Source organism: Dermacentor silvarum, chromosome 1, assembly GCF_013339745.2.
Source record: "Dermacentor silvarum isolate Dsil-2018 chromosome 1, BIME_Dsil_1.4, whole genome shotgun sequence".
Classification (NCBI taxonomy): domain Eukaryota; kingdom Metazoa; phylum Arthropoda; class Arachnida; order Ixodida; family Ixodidae; genus Dermacentor; species Dermacentor silvarum.
Window position 1 is genome coordinate 71,715,534 of NC_051154.1, and position 18,684 is coordinate 71,734,217.

The 18,684-nt window shown below is 46.7% G+C and overlaps 1 protein-coding gene across 1 annotated transcript in view; it reads left to right on the top strand.

The window, feature by feature from the left end:
* Positions 1–1,518: 1,518 nt before the first annotated feature.
* LOC119465555 (oxidative stress-induced growth inhibitor 2) overlaps positions 1,519–18,684 on the top strand; it is a 170,832-nt gene continuing 153,666 nt past the window's right edge. The window contains exon 1 of the mRNA XM_049669401.1: positions 1,519–1,758. The gene's annotated coding sequence lies outside the window, so the exon portion shown is untranslated. The remainder of the gene's footprint in view (positions 1,759–18,684) is intronic.

Sequence of the window (18,684 nt, forward strand, 5' to 3'; positions counted from 1 at the left end):
TTCGTGACGTCGCGTGACAGACCGGCGAAGTTGGGAGTGGCTCGAAAATGTTTTGACCAATCGTGGTGGGCTGATTGCAGAATTGGAATAGAAAAGCTTGGAATAGCTTTACGTTATAGCATCCAGCGGGGAAACGCGTCGGCTTTTCTACATGAGTCATCGAAGGTTCCAGGGTGCCCTTGGTGCCCACGTGTCTTCCAGAAAGTACTAGACAATTCGCGTCGCTCGTACAATCAGAGAACATAAGCGTCGGTGACAACAGACAACGGATAGAAGCATCGATAATGTTCGAGAAACTTCCGATACATGCAGGCGCGTCCTGTGCCGAGCGATAACGGTATATATATATTTCGCACACTTCAGCACGAAATAAATGCTACTTGAGTCGGTAGTTTTTTTAGGTGCCCTACAACTTTGTAATTTACATGTTTGCGATTCAAGCAATAATTAAAAAGTTCACTAATTAAAAGCAAATCATTAATTAATACTCCGTGATGAAAAAAAATACTGGCTGTAAGTACACACGACTGTCGCGACTATGCAGTCGGTACGATTTCTCTAGAGCTCTTTGTCTTTTTTTTAAATCTTGGTCCGAGTTAATTGGGACACCCGGTATATATAACCCTCCGCATATAAATCCTATGCTGTACACGAAGTTACTCGGAGCTAGAACGCGAACGCTTAAAGCCCACCGCATTGCTATACGTGCATTCACTGCGAAAATCACCTGCCACCTACCTCTCCCTGTCTTCCCCTTACCCCAGTGAGGAGTGGCAGGCCAGAGCCACACTCTGGCCGACCTCTCCTCCCTTCATTAAAATCTACTCCTCCTCTTCACTCTGCGAAAGGTCGTCTGCTACGCCCAGGCGGTGTAGGCAGCGCCACGGTCGAGGAAGGAGCGCGAAAGAGAGGAGAAACCAAGAGGAGTGAAGGCGGAGGAGGAGAGTGTCGCTGCTTTACGAAGTTTAAGGGGCTTTAGCTCATCACGAACCACCCCGACCTATGTAAACAGGCCCTCCGCGTGGCGCAAGCGGTTACTGAACAAAAAAATGAATTTCTCAAAGTAAAATCCGTCAGAAAAATCGTAAAGTACGACTTAACTACAACCTACAGACATGATAGCGTCAGACTGTAATTTGAATATACGAGAAAAAAAAAAAAAAAAAAGCCTGATAAGCAGCTAAGGAACTTTTAATGCTATCGCGTTCCACTCTTAAAGGCGAAGCTTAAGCGTACTCCAGTTCTGAAGCGAGGGTGTAGAGGGATTGCGTCATGCCACAGAGCCATAGGTCCTGACCACGGTCTTGAATCTGGCGGAGTGTTATTGTTCTGTATTAAAATAAAGGATTAAAAAGTGTTCTCAAGCACATAGTTCCAGGTCGTCTGGAAATACATGCATTGATGCTCTTGTCGCCCTCCACGCTGCAGCCGATGGTGCAGGATGGTGGCGCCATCTAGGGTAAACTTGTAGAATTTTGAAACAACTGCAAGCCCAGTGTCCTCCGATCCGGTACGCGAAGCGCCGGCGTTAGATTGTATGGGTGCGAAAGGTTGCTAGTGCACGCTTTCGCTATCAGTGCATTTTGTGTGGTGTCCGGTCTCACCAAGGCTGTGTTTGCACCACGTACGTACTGAAAATTGCTCCCGCAGGTTCGCTATGCGGCGCGTCTGGTTTCGATCGCCGCATCGGTTCCCATTCATTGATACAACGTAAACGGCAGCAGGATGAAAGACCAGGACAAGAACAGCAAACACGAGGTAAGCGGCTGAAATCTTTTAAGAACGCTAACGTAAGTGCCGCAATCACGTTGGGCGCCTTTCTGTCACGCTGTGCACCTACCCTTGGGGTGAAACATGAAGCTCGGTCAAATTGGTCAGATGCAATTGATACTCTTTGTGGTACTGTCGCGTTACGGGAAATCCGGTTTGATCTGCTCCAAAAAAATTTGGACCACAACAGGACCATGATCCTCGGGAAGTTCACCGGACAATTTACTTGTGAAATTTTAAGAGAAAATGTCTTCGCGCCATTATCTGAGCGGCGTTTAAGTTCATCTACACGACAGAGAGAGAGAGTGTGTGTGTGGTGAAAGCAGGAAAAGAAAGGATGGAAAAGAAAAAGTAGAAGTGGGAGAAAACGTGTTTAACTTATCGACCCCCCCCCCCCCCCCCTCTTCTCGCCCTCCTCTCATTTATTTATTTATTTTTCGGTATTTTATCACGCGACAGCTCACCAATGTTTCTGAGAGATTTCCGATATAACTCAGCCTAACGCGATATTAACTTTACCGTCCCTCAGGGGAAAAAAAACGGCGAACTCGCAACGGCATTGAAATGGTGCCATCGTAAAAATATATGCAACGGTGAGGAATATGCCACCAGCTGTTCTTTTTTTTTTTTTTTCCTTCGACAGAATAAAAAATATATATATATATATATATATATATATATATATATATATATATATATATATATATAATATGTGGCAAATAGCGCATTCCGCCTTTCCAGGTGGATTACTTTAAGATAAGATACTTTAAGAGGCTGGTATAACTCGACGCACCGAGTCGCAATTAATGTTTAGTTTGCTGTTTAATGCAGTTTCAACAATGTAAGAAATGTGAATTATTGACTCCAGGGCATATGTTAGGATTGCAGAAAAGTAGCCTATATCAAAGCGAGTCATGAGCACATAACAAAATCGCGACACTAGCGCCAGTTTTTTTTTTTTTTTTTATCTGTCCCCAAAATATTTTGGACAAATGCACTGGCATTCCGGATAGATTACTGACCCGCTGCGCGAGGGAAGCTCTTGCAAATCCATTAATTGCAAAGCTAATGCATTTCGTTGCGCAGTTTAGGTAGCATATCTTGAAACTGTTGTAGTACCGGCATTTCTGCAATGTGGATATAATTTGTACTTCTGTGTTGAAATCCACGCAAATAAAATTATTCATTGATTTCCTTACTACCCGGCTTCATCACTGCGATTGCAGCATGTGTGTGAAAGTAAATGGTTGAAAGTTAATTTCTGATATTTTTGTTAACTATAGCTAACTTAGCATATCAAAATTTCGGCAGGTCATGCATTATCTGCAAGCGTTACCTCGAGAAACGTTTATATATGTATACCGCCGGTCTCTGTGCTGGAAGTGTGGACAACAAAACTCCTATGTCTTCTCGAGTGCTTGCATGCCGGGTGTTTCACTTAAATTGGGTGTTTCACTTAAAGAAGCCCGCGAATACACGCGAAATTGCCGCGCGACTGGCTTCTTTCACGCTCGGAAAAACACTTTTACGTAGCCTGTATTGAGCAACGGAAAGCTGCATCGGGAGTTTCTCATGTTGCTCTACAGTTTTTTATTGACACTTTTCATCTAACTGTAATAATTAAAAAGTTGGTTAATTAATTAGGACTAATTATCTAATTAGGCGGAATGAAAAAAAATTATCTGAGTATCTCTAAGTGACGCCAAACAACATTACCTTGGTTCTGTGCATCTACGTGGCATTTCCAAATTTTTAAAGTTTGGCCCAAGTTAACTGAAACATCCTGTATACATGCACCTGCTCGTTTTCCTACAGCCCTGTACCCTTGGATACCGACCAATTCCTGTGCTAACTGAACCTTCATTAATTAGGCGTGTACTTTCTTCGTGTTTTCGGCTTGAAGAAGAAGAAAAAAATGTAGCGCTCCTTGCCCCGCAGGAACCATTTTCTCTGTAATCCCAATTTAAGTGCATATTCCTCCCATTCACTTTTCCTTATACCCGGTAAAAGTGCACGAATCACGCAAAAGCAAGCAGACATCTTAACGCAGTTGTCTGCTTGCATTGCATTTCAAAATTCGACTGACACGTGTTTGTTCGTGCCATGGGCTCTCAATGAATCAGACCCAGACGGCACCTGGTTATTTAACCTGAGCGTCAGGCGGAAAGAATTTATTTTCCCGGGCTGTGGATCAGAACGGCTTTTCTTTATTTTTTCTCTTTTGTTCTTTTTTTAATTCTGGAACAGTGAGGCGCCAACGTCAGTGCTGTGATAAGGTCCTGTAGATGTGCTGGTTTCAGCCGAACGCTGTAACCAGGGGGGTAATCTGTAAGTGTCCACCTAGTGGACATGTACTATCGACGTCAAATGAAACGCGAACAGCGGAGCGCCTAACGGAAGGTTTAGTGCGCGCCGTCCAGACGTCGCACGAACATCCGGTTTGACCGCACTGCGCGATGATGCTCCCCCCTTTCGTTTCTCCTTTATTTCAAAGCCAGAAACGAAAATCAAAGAAAACAGAAGATAAGATATCGCAGCTTAGGGCAAGTATTATCGCCAAGCGCAGCGAAACCGTATGTTCTGTCGGCGTCAAATTAAACTCAAACAGCGGTGCACATGGTACAGTTTGGGCAGTCATCGTTACTGCGCCGTCATCTTTTGTCGCTTTCAAATAAAGACAACCAGAACGGAAACGAAAATATTGCAGTATATGGGGAACATCAGTGCAGCCAAACCGGATGTGCGCTCCTGTCGATGGTGACGACTGGACGGCGGGCACTATACCTTCCGGTAGGCGCTCCGCTGTTCGCGTTTCATTTGACGCCGATAGTACATTTTGTCTGCTGCTGAAGTTCTGATTAGCTGGGCTGGGGTACGCGTTAGAAAGAGACAAGCGCCCTCTGCCAATTGGCACTTCAGCATCATACGAAATGGACGTGCCCCCTACGTGGACGCTTACAGAATACCCCCCTCCCCCAGCACATCTCCAGTTGCTAATTCTCTTCCGCGTGTAATATTTTCGTTTCGTTTAATGCCCCAGAGCCACGATTTGGATATGTGGATATTGTCGCGTAACCGAGGGAAAAGAAGAACTGCATTTGATATGACGTACATATATTGAGGTCCGATAACCTGCTTGTCCTCACAAAGCTACAAGCTAAGCCGGTCGTTCCGGAGGTCTTGTGTTCGTGCCACATAGCTGTCCGGTTGATGATGTAGCTGCCGGCGTGGTGGTGGCGATACTGCTCTGCTCGTATGTCCACATACGACAGACACGAGGCAAGGAGGGACCAGATTAGCTTTGACCAGCTGACATTCCATAACGCGCACCGAAAACTCATAACCTGATAGCTTTGCATTGCACGTGCCACCGTCGGACTGCGGTGGCCGCCACTGCCGGGTGTCGAGCCCGCGACCTCATCTCTCTTCCACACGCACACATTGCTTCCGGCCGACGTGCTGGTAGCAAGGCGTGCAACTATTCTAATGATTTGTTCAAAGCATGGCATTGCCGCGTGTATGCGTTCAACAAGGTTAGCCAAGCGTATTGCGTGCTATGAAAATTCCCAGTGCGCTCGCTTTCCAATTTCTTTTTTTAATTCTTTCCGCATCCCATCTTATATACTGTTCATATGGCTGGTTTGCCTTATGAATCATGGATTTGTCGGAGGCTACTCGCAAAGTCGCCTTCGGTTGCCCTTGGAAGTCGCACCCTTGCGCAATGCAGACGGCGCGGTGAGCGCATGTCTTGACTCGCAGACCATTCGCGCAGTGCCGCTGGCCCAGTGCCAGGCGTGCAATTAAAGCTCCGAAACCCGAGAGCAGACATGTGACGCACGAGATTGCGCGGAATTTCCAAAGTGACACTGCGCGTGGCCGCCGTGATGACTGGTGAAGTGTATTCAAAAGTTTCCGTCCGGAAAGTTCGAAAGCGTCTGACGGCGATGTCGGCTTACGTTAATGCACCTGCCCACAACCTGCTTGAATCGGTTCCAGCATTTGGGAATGCATGCAGATTGGCGACCTACATTTTTTGCAAGATTGCAACGAGGTTCGAAGCCCCTTGCCCCCTAACGTTCGCCATTCACGCCGATGCGCTGCAGTAGTAAGCGCTTGCTTCAGCGGCAAGCGTTCGTATATGCCCAATGCCTGAGCTGGCTCAACTGCAGGAGTGTGCCTAGCATGCCTCAGCCGATTGATTCTGTCCGCACCGCATTGCCTTTGGCTGCCCGCATCTATCGTTCACTTCCGTATTTCGCTCAATAAAGAGTATAGCAGGTGGCATGACGTGCTACGCAGGTGGCGGAAACGAGCGTCAATCTGCAAACAGCGAGTGAGCGAAGCGGCGGGAAAAAAGCGAGTTTCAGTGGGTTTATGGGCACCGTTCACTGTTCAGATGGCGCTACGACATTTCATGTTTCGCCCCAGTATTGCCGACGCCGGCCGCTAGAGAGGCGATGAAAATGATACGCCATTCCGAACGACAACGGCTTCCTTATCGTCGCTCGTTTGAGATGTGTATATATATGCACTGCGCTTTGACGATATCAAGCTCACAATTCTTCCCGCTGCTCATATCGATTGCGAACGCGTGCTATCATATGCAGAGCATGCGCACTTTGATATTTTCACAACTCGGACAGTCCTCTTTCGTGATAAGCGATCGAAAGTATCACGGCGAATGTATACAGCGTCTCTCCAGTTTTGCTGGTTTTGACACTGGCCGTCCCAAAGCTTCACTTGTAGTGGCGCATAGATCGCGCGCAAACTGCAATGCACGGTGCCTATAGAGTGTGCCGACGGCCCATCCAGCCGTTCGCGGCTGTTATCTTTAATTCTTGTGACGTTGCGCGTCTGGGTATACTTGTTCAGAATCATTCACATTAGGCCGACACGACACCAATTTTGGTCTGCCGACTGTTGGCCACAGCGTTTTCCGTCCTGTAAACTGCTGTCACCAACAGTCGACAGACCAAAATCGGTGCCGGCCGTGTCGACCTATAGTGTGAATCAGCTTTTCCAGACGCCGTCGTCGCTGATTCTGTTGCATACGGCTCCGCATCACCTTGTCAGAGAACGCGTTCCGACTCGCACGATCTGGTCACCGTCTCCCACGTTTCTCATTTTGTTGTTCTTTTGCGGTTCTTCAGGTCCGCAGCCAAATATTAGTGAGGGAGGGAAACCTGTCGACAGCTCCTCTTAGGGTAGACCAAAGATCCCCGAACACTGAGACGAAATCAATAGCTTGGAGTCTACTCGTCTCCTTCAACTCCCGATCTGACCTTTGCTCTGCATATACGATAACGCTGTCGTCGTTGTCTGCGGATCTACACAAATTTAATGCTAAATGAAGGTAAAAGTGGGCCGAGACTCCCGCACCTAAAACGGCATGAACGCGCATCTCCTTTATGTCCACGTCCCCAGTTTTTGATGGACCAAGTAAGTTCAACTCCGAATTCGCAAGAGAGATGGCGCTCAGGCCTCGGAAGTATACTTGTGTGCGACGGTTTACAAGGCTAGATTAGCACGGGAAATGGGGACAGGATAGTGGAGATATACTTGTCTGAAATAGCGCGACAAGCGGACCACATATAGATTAGGAAGGGCAGGCGCTGCACTGTCTGACTGTCGTTTCCTTTAGCTTGGCGCCCTGTTTCAGCTCCACATAAAGGCGATAGAACCTACTGGTGCTCGTCTTGCGTGGGGGAAAATAAGCAAATAGGTGAAGAGAAGGTGCAAACCAATGAGGTGCATGGTGTGCAGACAAAAAGTTGCGGTTTAAGTCTGGTATAGTAGAAGACTGTTTACTCCTGGGCGAGAACGGGCACATCGTATTCTCACAATACATATAGTGATAGGGACGCTTCCTAATTCCCATCACGCACGGCAACTTATATCCTCAGAGAACGCAAATTTAATAATAATAATAATAATAATAATAATAATAATAATAATAATAATAATAATAATAATAATAATAATAATCTTTATTAAGTTTCACATCCCCTTTAAAACTAACAGTAATAGACGCACCAATTTTCCTGCACAGTCACAACTGTCATTCCTGTCGATGCATGCCGGTTAACTACATGAACTCGGTAAAATACCTGGGAGTATTCTTCGACAGCGATATGTCGTGGCATAGTCAAATATCACACATTTGCGATAAGCTTAGGAGCGCTGCGTGTGCGTGACTATTCTTTTACATTAAATCTATCGTTTCGGTTCGAGTAAAAAAAGAAAAAAAAAACCTATTGCGCATGCCTTAGTCTACAGCACTCTAATTGATATGGGATTACCGTTTTTGCTTTTTGCCCCAACCGATCGCAAAACCGTGTTGATTATTTGTTTAAAAAATTTATTTATTTATTTATTTATTTCAATACCTTCAAGGCCCAGGGGGCGTTACAGAAGGGAGTGGTATATATATATATATATATATATATATATATATATATATATATAAAACGACTTAATGCAGCAAAAATAAAGCAAATGGTATCCAGCAACTAAAAAAAAAAACGTATGTTTAAGCGAAATACAAGATCACATTGGCGACAAGGCAGATTCCGCAAATACATATAGTTTTCTGCGGCAGTTAAAAAAAATTAAAACGTGTCAGAAATATCAGCAACACAGGCGGGTAGGTGGTTCCAATGCTAGCCGTCCTTGGCGCAAAGGAAAACAATATGGTGTACACAAAAGAAAACACTATCGTATACAACAGTGAAAAACTAAGTATGTGAAATGCAAATCAGATTAGGAACAAGACAGATTAGGCGAACACATTGTTTTCAGCGGCAGTTTTAAATAAACTCGTGTCAGATATGTCGGCATAGCCTACATAGCCTACAACACTCCGTCGATTGCAAATCGTAACATAGTCTCAGCACTTGGCCTTCCATGCTTCTGGACTCTGTGCAAACTGTGGTGCTACGGTATAGCTTTGGTTCAGTGATATTAAAGTATGTTACACAGCCCCCCAAAGCCTTCGTAGTAGTGTTCGCTTTGTAGTTCCGCGATCCTCAACGAGATATGGTGAAACTAGACGTGTTTATGTGCAGAAAATTCTGAACGATTTGCCAAATGAGGCATTCTCCATTACATCAAAATAGGCATTGAAATGCATGATTGGTTCACTCTAACACAGTTGCTTTAACATTTGTAAAATACGTATACTGGTCATCATTTCTGAAACACGTACTTTTTATCTTCTTGGTGTCGATTGTTGATTATTGCTCCATGATATGCTCCTTGTTCGTGTTAAGCTTCCTAACTGTTAGTCCTCCTGCACTATCTTGTTATATGCTAAAGTAAATATTGCACGCTCGTTCGCCGATTTTGCCGGGCCAAGTCCCTCAAGCCACTGGTGGCTTTGACAGGCCCGTTTCTTCTACTTTGTATACCTTTGTGCAATAAATTATTATTATTATTATTATTATTATTATTATTATTATTATTATTATTATTATTATTACAAATAATCAATTTATACGTATCGACAATAATAATAAATGACACGTAATGTTGAGGCACTTAGTATACAGCAGAGAGTTCGATCGCGGTCGTTGTACTGTCAGGTTCGCGCGCCAGAATGTCTACTTGCCGAAATATTTGTTGCTGAAACGCCCCAATAATATATAGGAAACGTCTGTGGAGCCGAAAATACAGGTGCCGCTCAAGAAATGTCTCTAGAATAAGAAATAAAAACGTGATGAGCTTTGTTTCTTTTTATTTACAGAGTGTGCATTTGAGCTTTCTTTTTTTTATTTTTTTTTTTTTTGGGGGGGGGGGGGGGGGGGGCAAGTGAACATAGGCATAGGCTACTTGTGGACGAGCCATGCGATTGCGGCGTCGTGCTCAGGACTACGTGAGTCTCCGTCGCATGCCGCAGTCGTCAAGTGACGAATTTCCTCGGCAAGCAGCTATAGGCGCCGCCTTCGAGCCTCCATGTGCCCTTCACCGTCTGGGGCAGGTCTTTATAAACCCGGCTGCTTATAATCCGTTTCCCTCGTTTCTTCCTGGTGAGCGCGTGTCCGGCTTCTGCGGGGCGCCGTCCAAGGTCAAAGAGATCAGGAACTTCGCCAGGGCTTCAGTTTCGGTTTTCGTGCCCGTACCCGCAACAACGCTCCTCGTTCGACAGCGGGGCTTGCCGGCACGATCTCGGCCTATAGCTTCAGCGGAGCAAGAGTTCGAGCCTGTCCCTGAGGTACAAGCGCATTGCCATTGCAGTGAACGCCACCCGCGCGCCGCTGTAAATGACCCGCGTTTAAATGGCTAGTTTATAGCGCCACTCTTGGACACCACGTTAAGCACCTGAAAGGCAAGTTTGTTGGCGCACGCGCCTCCCCGTGTCTCGTGAGAGAATAAAAAAAAGCTCAGTCTTTGTTTGGAACTCGTCGCTCACGGTCTCATTGCGCTTCGCCCGCGCTAGCAACCAACACAATAATAACCGTAGACGCAGACAGCAACAACAGCGCTGGTGGCGCTGTATGCCACTCGAATGTATCGCAACTTTTCTTGGGTTGCGCGACTCTTAGCGTCAAAAACAAAGAGCCACTAGTAGGTGGCGTGAAGGTTGCGGTCCTTGCCGTCGCCTTTTCGCCGGCAGAGAAGCACGGAACGTTATCGTTCATTGGGCTAAGGTTAGTGGGCGCTTTAGTTGAGCACGGCTGTTCCCGTCTATACGATTCTGGCATTCCAGTCTTGCGGCAACAAGTACCTGTCAGGCTAAACCTCTTTGGATTTTTGAAGACAAGATCGTCTTCGGCGACTTAACACTGGTTTGGCATACGTGGGATCTGGATATCTATCTGGCCGCTTCGTCAACAAATGGTACTAACGCGCCTCCATAGCGTCCTAGCGAGTCGAAAAAGGTAACGAGATGTATATATGGGTCTCAACGAGAACAAAATTGAGTCGCAAAGTAGGTAAAATTAACGATATGGGCGTAATCAGCGCCAATGTAGTAAAAAAAAATGTCGCAGTTTCGCCTTTTGTGTTGCTATCAATTGCGATAGCAAATTAGTAGAGAGCTATTCGGAGTAGGGATAGTACTTTTATCGGCTGCATAAACTTGGACACATTCACTTACTAACTGAATTAACAAGCGTGGTGTCAGCGCGCTCAAGCACATATGAATAGATCACACTCGATGCCGATGACAGCAGACAACCATTGTCAAAACGCTGGCAGCAAGCGCAGCCGCCGCAGCGAGCGAAGGTTCGTGCGGTCTATCTCTTCAACGAAAACTGAGCGGCCGAATGCACCCGCATACAAAAGTCAGAACCGTGTGGAGATCGCGTGCAAGATACGGCGCGCGCGACAACACCGGCAGCCCGTACCGGCGCGAACATATAATAAAGAGCCAAGCGCAAAACGCTAAGTACATGAACGCATTTGTTGGCAAGAGTAGAAGCTCCCCCCCCCCCTTCTCCCTCCCGCACTGCCTTCCCGCTTTGCTCCTTTCGCGTGGGAGATTGCGTCGCCAGTTCCCCTTCCGCCCGGCTGCAAGATACGCATTTGGTGCCGCAGCAAAGCGTCGCCCCCCCCCTCCCTCCCTCCCCATACCACCACGGCGTTTCGCGCCACGGAAGTCGCGTTTTCTTTCCGCCGTGCGTTCGCTCTCCATGATAGCGCGCGTCCACGCGCGCTTTCACTCGCACATACGGCGCGCGGCGACGATTTTATCGCCCTTGGACTTTATACGGAACCTCACGGCGACGGCGACGGCTGAAATCTGCTTGAAGTGTCCATATAATTGATAAAAATAAGCAGATTGCACCATAGACTGTACTATCTCCGGGATGGGCTCTGCTGACCTCCTGGCTTTAAAAAAAAATTAGAAAAAGGTGTGTCAGCGAAAGTCGACGCGAAAAAGACAGCGTAAATAAAGCCAGAAAAAAAGCGATTAAAGCGAAAAAAGGGGGGGGGGTGAGGAAAAAGCCGCGCACATCAGCCATTCGCTTTATCGATAAATTGAAAGAAATCTCTCCCCCTCTTTACGTCTTTTAATCAGGGCCGGTATTTTGTAGCTATGCCTTCTGTCTCATTCTATACTAGTCTTATCATCCACCGCTCACGGGCGGCTGATCTCGTTGATAACGTGAGCGGACCGTCACTTTGACAACTGACCAAGCACGAAAAGGCATTAGCATCGGAAAGGCGTCGCTACAAAATACCGGCCCTGTGCGCTTTGCTTTGATACGACACGCGGTTAGGCGCCCATGTGCTTGCCTTTTACTGTGTTTGCGCGACGGTTCCCTTGTTCTTTCTTGCGTCTTCGTTGCAGTTATTCATAGCTGACCGCGAAGGATTGAGCGACTTCACGAGAACTGCGCATGCACACGATGTGTAAGAGCGGGAGCTTTCGCGCGTCATTGATATCCCGGAACCTAATTTATCCGAAGATCACGCAGCGTCTTCGCGCTGTGAGCGACACATATTAGTTGTCGTTAGCAAAAAAAAAAAAAAAACTCTTCTTTAGCATTTTTATTACTACGTATGCGAACTTCGAGTAGCGCCGAACAGCTCGATGATGTTCACCTAAAACCGCTTCGAGGTTTCTCTAGCTTACTGTTTCTCTTATGGTGCATTCCAGTGGTTCCTATCGCGCTCCAACTCGGTTTTCAGCGATGCGGAGCCCTGTCGAGATTGGAGCCAGGGAAACCCCGCCCCAACCGAACGTTCATCTCCCTGAGCAATCAGAGTAGCAACGTGATCGAGTTACTAGCTGTCAGATGTCGGTCGCGCTCCCGAGCGCTCCGAGCTGGAGCCCGGCGCTCTTAATGAACCAGGCGAGTTTGTTGTGAGCGCTCGATTTCGACCAGCCGAATGTAAACCGCACCTCGAGAGCGCTCTAGAGTACTCTAAATCGACCAGTCGAATGTACCACTATAGTTTCTTTTTCGCAGCCTACAATGTGCCATGCCTTCTATCGCTGTTTCTTGTTGATGACGATGATTTATTGGCGTCCCCTTTGAATCGGGGCGGCGACAAATAGTCGCCTAGCCTGCTTGAGCTAATCAAGTAATCTATAGATATTTATCACTCCAGCATTTTGTATGTCTCATTATTCTCTTATCTCTTAAACCTCTGTATCTACCTTGTATAGTTATACCTATGCCTGTAATGGATCCAGTCCTATCAATTTCTTCCTTGCCTTTTTTTCCACCAATACTCTAAACAGAGGGCGCTGTAACCTAAAACTATTCCAAACTGTTTCTCTTCTCCATTTCTGCAATCAGCCCTCCACGATTGGTAAAAAATGTATCGGGCTACCCCTGCTTTGCCTGTCTGTCACGCGACGTCACGAAAACCGCGAATACTCACAATCTGATACGACGTGTGCAGCATTAATTATGCATGATTAGACCGAACAAAAGAAAAATTATTTCTGATTCCACAATTTTTTTCACCTTAGCCCTCCGCTATTGGTTAAAGGTTTTCGCGCTGAACCCACTTCGCTTTTCTGTCACGCGACGTCACAAAACCGTGACAACACACCACGTCAAAGTGACGTGTACGCATTAAAGATGCATTAATATGCTGAACCAAACTGAACACTTTTTTTTTCGGAATAGCCGTAGATTGCCCCGTTCCGAAAGGAATAGAAGACGTCTGCCCTCCGATCGCTCTGGCACTGCAGCTACTCGGAGCTGCCGGGGAGAACGGATTTATTTGCGTATATAATAAAAACTTTTACCTGGCACTATAACATTGTCGAGCCCTTTTGGCATGTACACGACATCGTTCTGCCAACTCTTCTTTGCTGAGGATTAATTTTAGCGGTATTTGTAACCTACCGTTGCACGCCGCCACGATTTTTGACCAGCCATCGCAAGCTAACCCAGGGGAAGCAGGCCATATCCCAGACGCCGACACCGCCCTCCTCATCCGGTTATCTATTTTCACGGCGCCAGCTCAGCCCCACCGAAACTCTCTCCACTTGTTCGTGCTCCTCGCCTCTTGTCAGCCAATTAGATACGAAAAACCTGTCAAAGTAGGCAATGCTATTCACTTTGAAAGCAAACAAAAGTGACATCCTATAAACGAGGAGAGCGTTTGATTGGACTGTTCAAGCAACGTTGCGGGTCACCGCCCGATCCTTGCGGCGGCGGTGGCGGTTACGTAAATTTGACGTCAGGCGATTGTAATAAAACAGATTAGAATAGATTTACGTTATAGGGCCCAGAGTCTCTTGCTTAGCTCGACTGCTGGCTGTTGAATGAATCCATCTACTTGAAACCTCAGCGCTTCTGGAAGGTATACACGTTTCGTACGGGTGTCGCTGGGTGAATAACTTCGCATTGCATTAGGATGTGCTTAGTTGTCTCCGGATTTTCGCTGCAGCAGACACATGGGCCTCATCCTGTTGCGAATATTTGCTCCGGTATGTTTTTGTCCTTAGGCAACCAGTTGGAGCATCAAATAGCAAGGCACTTGCCTTTGTGTTATCGTACAGATTTTCCATTCTAAAGTCTTTCTTGCCATTCTTGTAAATCTCCATGGTCTTCCTTGTTTCCATCCTTTGCGTCCAATTTACAGTCTTTTTCTCTCACTTGTTTTTCTTTCTTTTGGTAGGCCTCCTGGCTATTGACACTTTAAATTACCAACTTTCTTGACCTTTTCATCCATTCTGTGTCCGCGCTTCTGAGGTACAAATATTTGTGCACTTTAGCCGCCTATTTATTTCCATCCAAGTTCCCGAGTCTTTATTCAAATCTAATTTTGCTCCGCGCTTCTCTTGTCTTCAAAAAAGGCCCAAACCCATGTCACCCTGCACTGCCTCATTTGTGGTTGTACCATGGGCCCCCAAAGCCAACTGGCCTACCGATCTTCGGTTGAATTCCAACCCCGACACGATGTCTGATTTTAGACACAGAATGACAATGTGTAACATCACATGATACACGCCCCCTTGTGAGCTGCAGTTATTCAGAAATACCTAATTCCTGTGTATTTCTTGTGACGCTCACATGCTTCTCATAGTGCCCGATCAGGAACTAAATGGTTCGCTACGCGCCGGCTGGCCGGATGCCCCGCGCCCTGCTCAGGAGGGAAGCCGAGCCGTGCGTTTCATAGATGATGATGATGATGATGATACGCTTTATTAAATAAAAAGTAAGAGTAGCCGTTGTGGAGAGGGTCCCTCAGTCCAGGGTCCCGCCGGGCACGCCTTTCATCGCTGCAGCGATGAAGGCTGCCAAGTACCGCTGAGCCAGCAATGATGCTGCGATAGTCATAAGAGGCGAGTCAGGATATGAGGTGCATGGCACACTCGTGGTGCGTCCGCATGACGTCGGCCTCTCCGTTGGGTCAGTCGGCCGCGTCGTCCTTGTCTGCTGTGAGTTGTGCTATCGTGCTGCCTATCGGGTAGCTTCTTTTATCGTCCTAGCATTCCCGCTCTTGAGCGAGCGGAAAGCGCCTCAGTTAGCGCACCCCGTGGATCTCACCCGGCCCTCTTGACTTTTCCGGGGTCTCCGTCGAGCTCAGCATTGGCAAGGGGGAGCGGGGTCACCTGGTTTAAAATTAAACACTCGCACTTGGCCCTGTATCGTGCGTTTCCGCTTCCACTTCGTGGAGGGCACACTGTTGTACGGTAGCTGCTAATCTAGACCACGCGGAGACGTGACCGTGGCGCCTGTTCGTGAAATGGAGATCTGGGCCCGTATTCACAGAGAACCTGTTACGCTAGAATTGTTCGCAAGAACGAATGTCAGCCAATCATGGCATTGGACATATCATTAGTGAAGCCGGCCGGCCAGTGGCAACGATCACTTATGAACGGAAAGCTTCGTGAGTTATGCCCCTGTATCGCAGCGCGTCCCAGCTGTCAATAAATATCCGCGTTTGTGTGTGGACCTCTTCCAAGTTTAAGCAAGATGGCTACGCAGAAAAGGACCTAGGAGTATAAGTTCCCTGTTGGAGAGCAGCACAGAGAACGTGACACGTGTAACGTTTTCACGATGTATACATGCGTAGGCGATGAAATCCTCGATCAAACCGCATTAATGAAATAATTGCAGTTGGGCCAGTAAAGAGAGAATGTAGTACGTAAAAAAGTAAGGGTCAGGTACAACTGGCTCTTCCAGCTAGTGCTGGTTCCTTCGCGATCATATTTCACACACAGTTGTCATTTCGTGTTGCATGCATTTTAATACGACATCCTGGTTGGTAGTTTTAATTTCCTGTTTCGTCCAGAATCAATCGGATGTGCGCGGGTGATGCCACAGGAGGGGAAAAAAGTGAGAAAAAAAATGCCTGCGGCTACAGTTATGGGAAACCAGCGCTGGAGTTTCGAGCTGACACACAGCGCCCCCTTGCGGACATTGCGCGCATTGCTTAGTCATATGGACAGAAGAAAATGGCCAGCGCTGTACGGTGGGAGACGTGCAAAAGCCGTGAAAAAAAAGCCGTTATTTCTGCGTCATTCATTGTCACAGCTACAGGGGTTGGATCCTGCGCCAATTGCGCCAGTTTGATACAAAGGCAAATTCCTGCGCCAAACTGCGCCAAACAGAAAATTGACCGAAATTGCGCCACACTGCGCCAGAACGGCATCGGCATGTGTGCTCCGGCAGTGGCCGCGAACAGCGAGCGGATTCTTTCTCCAAAAAGAGTGCAGCCGTTCACATTACGCACAACGCGTGACGGCGCCTCCCGCAGTCTCTCGTAGTAATTTTCGCGCTTGTAACACGGGATTTTTCGGCGCTTCCGGCAAGTGGCCGGCGCGCGCGCGGCCACTCCCGGTTGTCGTCATTGCTGTCGGAACGGGCAGAGAGGCTGTATTTAGAGTGTACTAGAATACGATTGAGTGGGCCGAGCGGGGTGGCGCTCCCTAACTGAGGCACAATAAAACGAAAAGTAGGCTGAGGGCATTGCGAGCGAACTAGATGTCGGTGTATGGATAAACTAAGGCGATAGATATCTGGAGACACATGAAAAAAAATAATAGCGAAAGGTTAAAGAAATACGGCCATAATGAAACACAGAGCACTATGGGAATACAATAGGTACAAGGTGCTCTGGGGTATGTGGAAAGGTGTGATGGTTCCAGGACTGACACTTGGAAATGCGGTTCTTTGCTTGAAGTCAAGTGTACAATCAGGACTCGATGGCAACCAAAGGTCAGTGGGGCGCCTCGCATTGGGCGCTCACGCGAAGATTACTAATGAAGCTGTGCAGGGTGATATGGGCTCGACAAGTTTTGAATTAGGGGGAAGCTCAGAGTAAAATGCATTTTGAACGACTGAGGAATATGGAAGAGAGTAAATGGGGTGCGAAAGTGTCCGGGTATTTATTTGTACAGGGAACATTGACTCACAGCGCAAGGAAAAGAACTAGGAAGCTTACCAGCAAGTATGCGACCGGTATGGTCAGCAACTTGGAAACAAAGAATGTCAAAGGCAAAGAGAGGCTGAGACAATCTCAAGGGTATCGGTAATGGAAAAAAAACCTGCCATGAGTAACTATGTCAAATGATAAAACGAAATCGGGAAAGAAACAATTTATGATAACTCAAAGGGAAGCTCCTTACTTTTCGAAGCGAGATCAGGATGCCTTAGAACGCGTAATTGTAAAGCGAGGTACACCAAGGACGAAGAGGCATGTGCTTGCTGCGGTAAAGCTACACTCTAAAATTGTTCACGCTTAGCAAGCGTGAGTGTCGACGATTTTTTTGCTTTCACGCTGAAATCTTTTCACGCTTTTGGTGTCCTTTCACGCTGAAAAATCACGCTTCCTAAGCATGACTCGCTGGATGCGTAACGCTTGCGAAGCGTGAGTGAAGCGTATTTTTGGCACGCTTGTTTTAGGCGTGGTGCGCTTTCACGCTAAGCGCTCACGCTTGCCATCCGTGACTCGCGACCTTCCTAACGCTTAGTGAAGGTGAAAGAGAGGCGTTTTACTTGCTTGATGCGGCATTGTCCTGCTCTGTAAGATGCCTTTCTGACCGCCAGAAATTTAAAAGAAAGCTGAAAGAAGATAATATTTGTTATGCCGTATTTATGGGCTTGGCGGCTGCTTGGAGAGTATATATGCTGATGCCCGCCATTAAATAGCTAATTACAAAAACCAACTTTCAATTTTCATCTTGCACATGTGGAAACTAGAACACTGCACTACGACAGCGTGACATATGAGCTTGCTAGCTGTATTATAAACACGGAATGCGGTTTATAGTACAGATAGTAAGCTAAAAATAAGATACAAGCTTTCATTAATTCACTGGCTACTCTCTCCATGTTGTACCTAACGGCACATATTTCGCGCTTACGCTCAGCTCCAGACAGGCAATGCGTCATTGTACAGTATCTTGCTATATGAGCGGCTATGTCTTCTCAACAATGCGTTTTCTCGCGTATATGTTGAAGAACAAGTAGGTTTGCAAACGCTAAAAAAAGTGGCCTGTCTACGCTTATTGATTTTTCTCGCCTTTAGAACTTTCGCATGGGGCTGAAAGTTGTACGAAAAAAGTTATTCATTTGTTTTCGTTAAAACATTGTAATTTCATATTAACGTTTTCCTGTGTATGGACTGTCTAGCTAACGAAAACAGTGGCAGAGGTGATCATCTCATTTTAACGTCGTTTAGGAGCTGCATCATGAAAGACCACCGATTCCGTTAAGTCGATAGGTACAATGACGCATTGCCGATGTTGAGCTGTGCGTAAGCACGCAATATGTGCCGTTAGGTACAACATGGAGAGAGTACCCAGTGAATTAATGAAATCTTGTCTCTTATTTTTTTGCTTACTACCTGAACTCTAAACCGCATTCCGTATTTAAAGTACAGCTAGCAAGCTCATATGTCACGCTGTCGTAGTGCAGTGTTCTAGTTTCCACATGTGCAAGATGAAAATTGAAAGTTGGTTTTTGTAATTAGCTATTTATGGCGGGCATCAGCATATATACT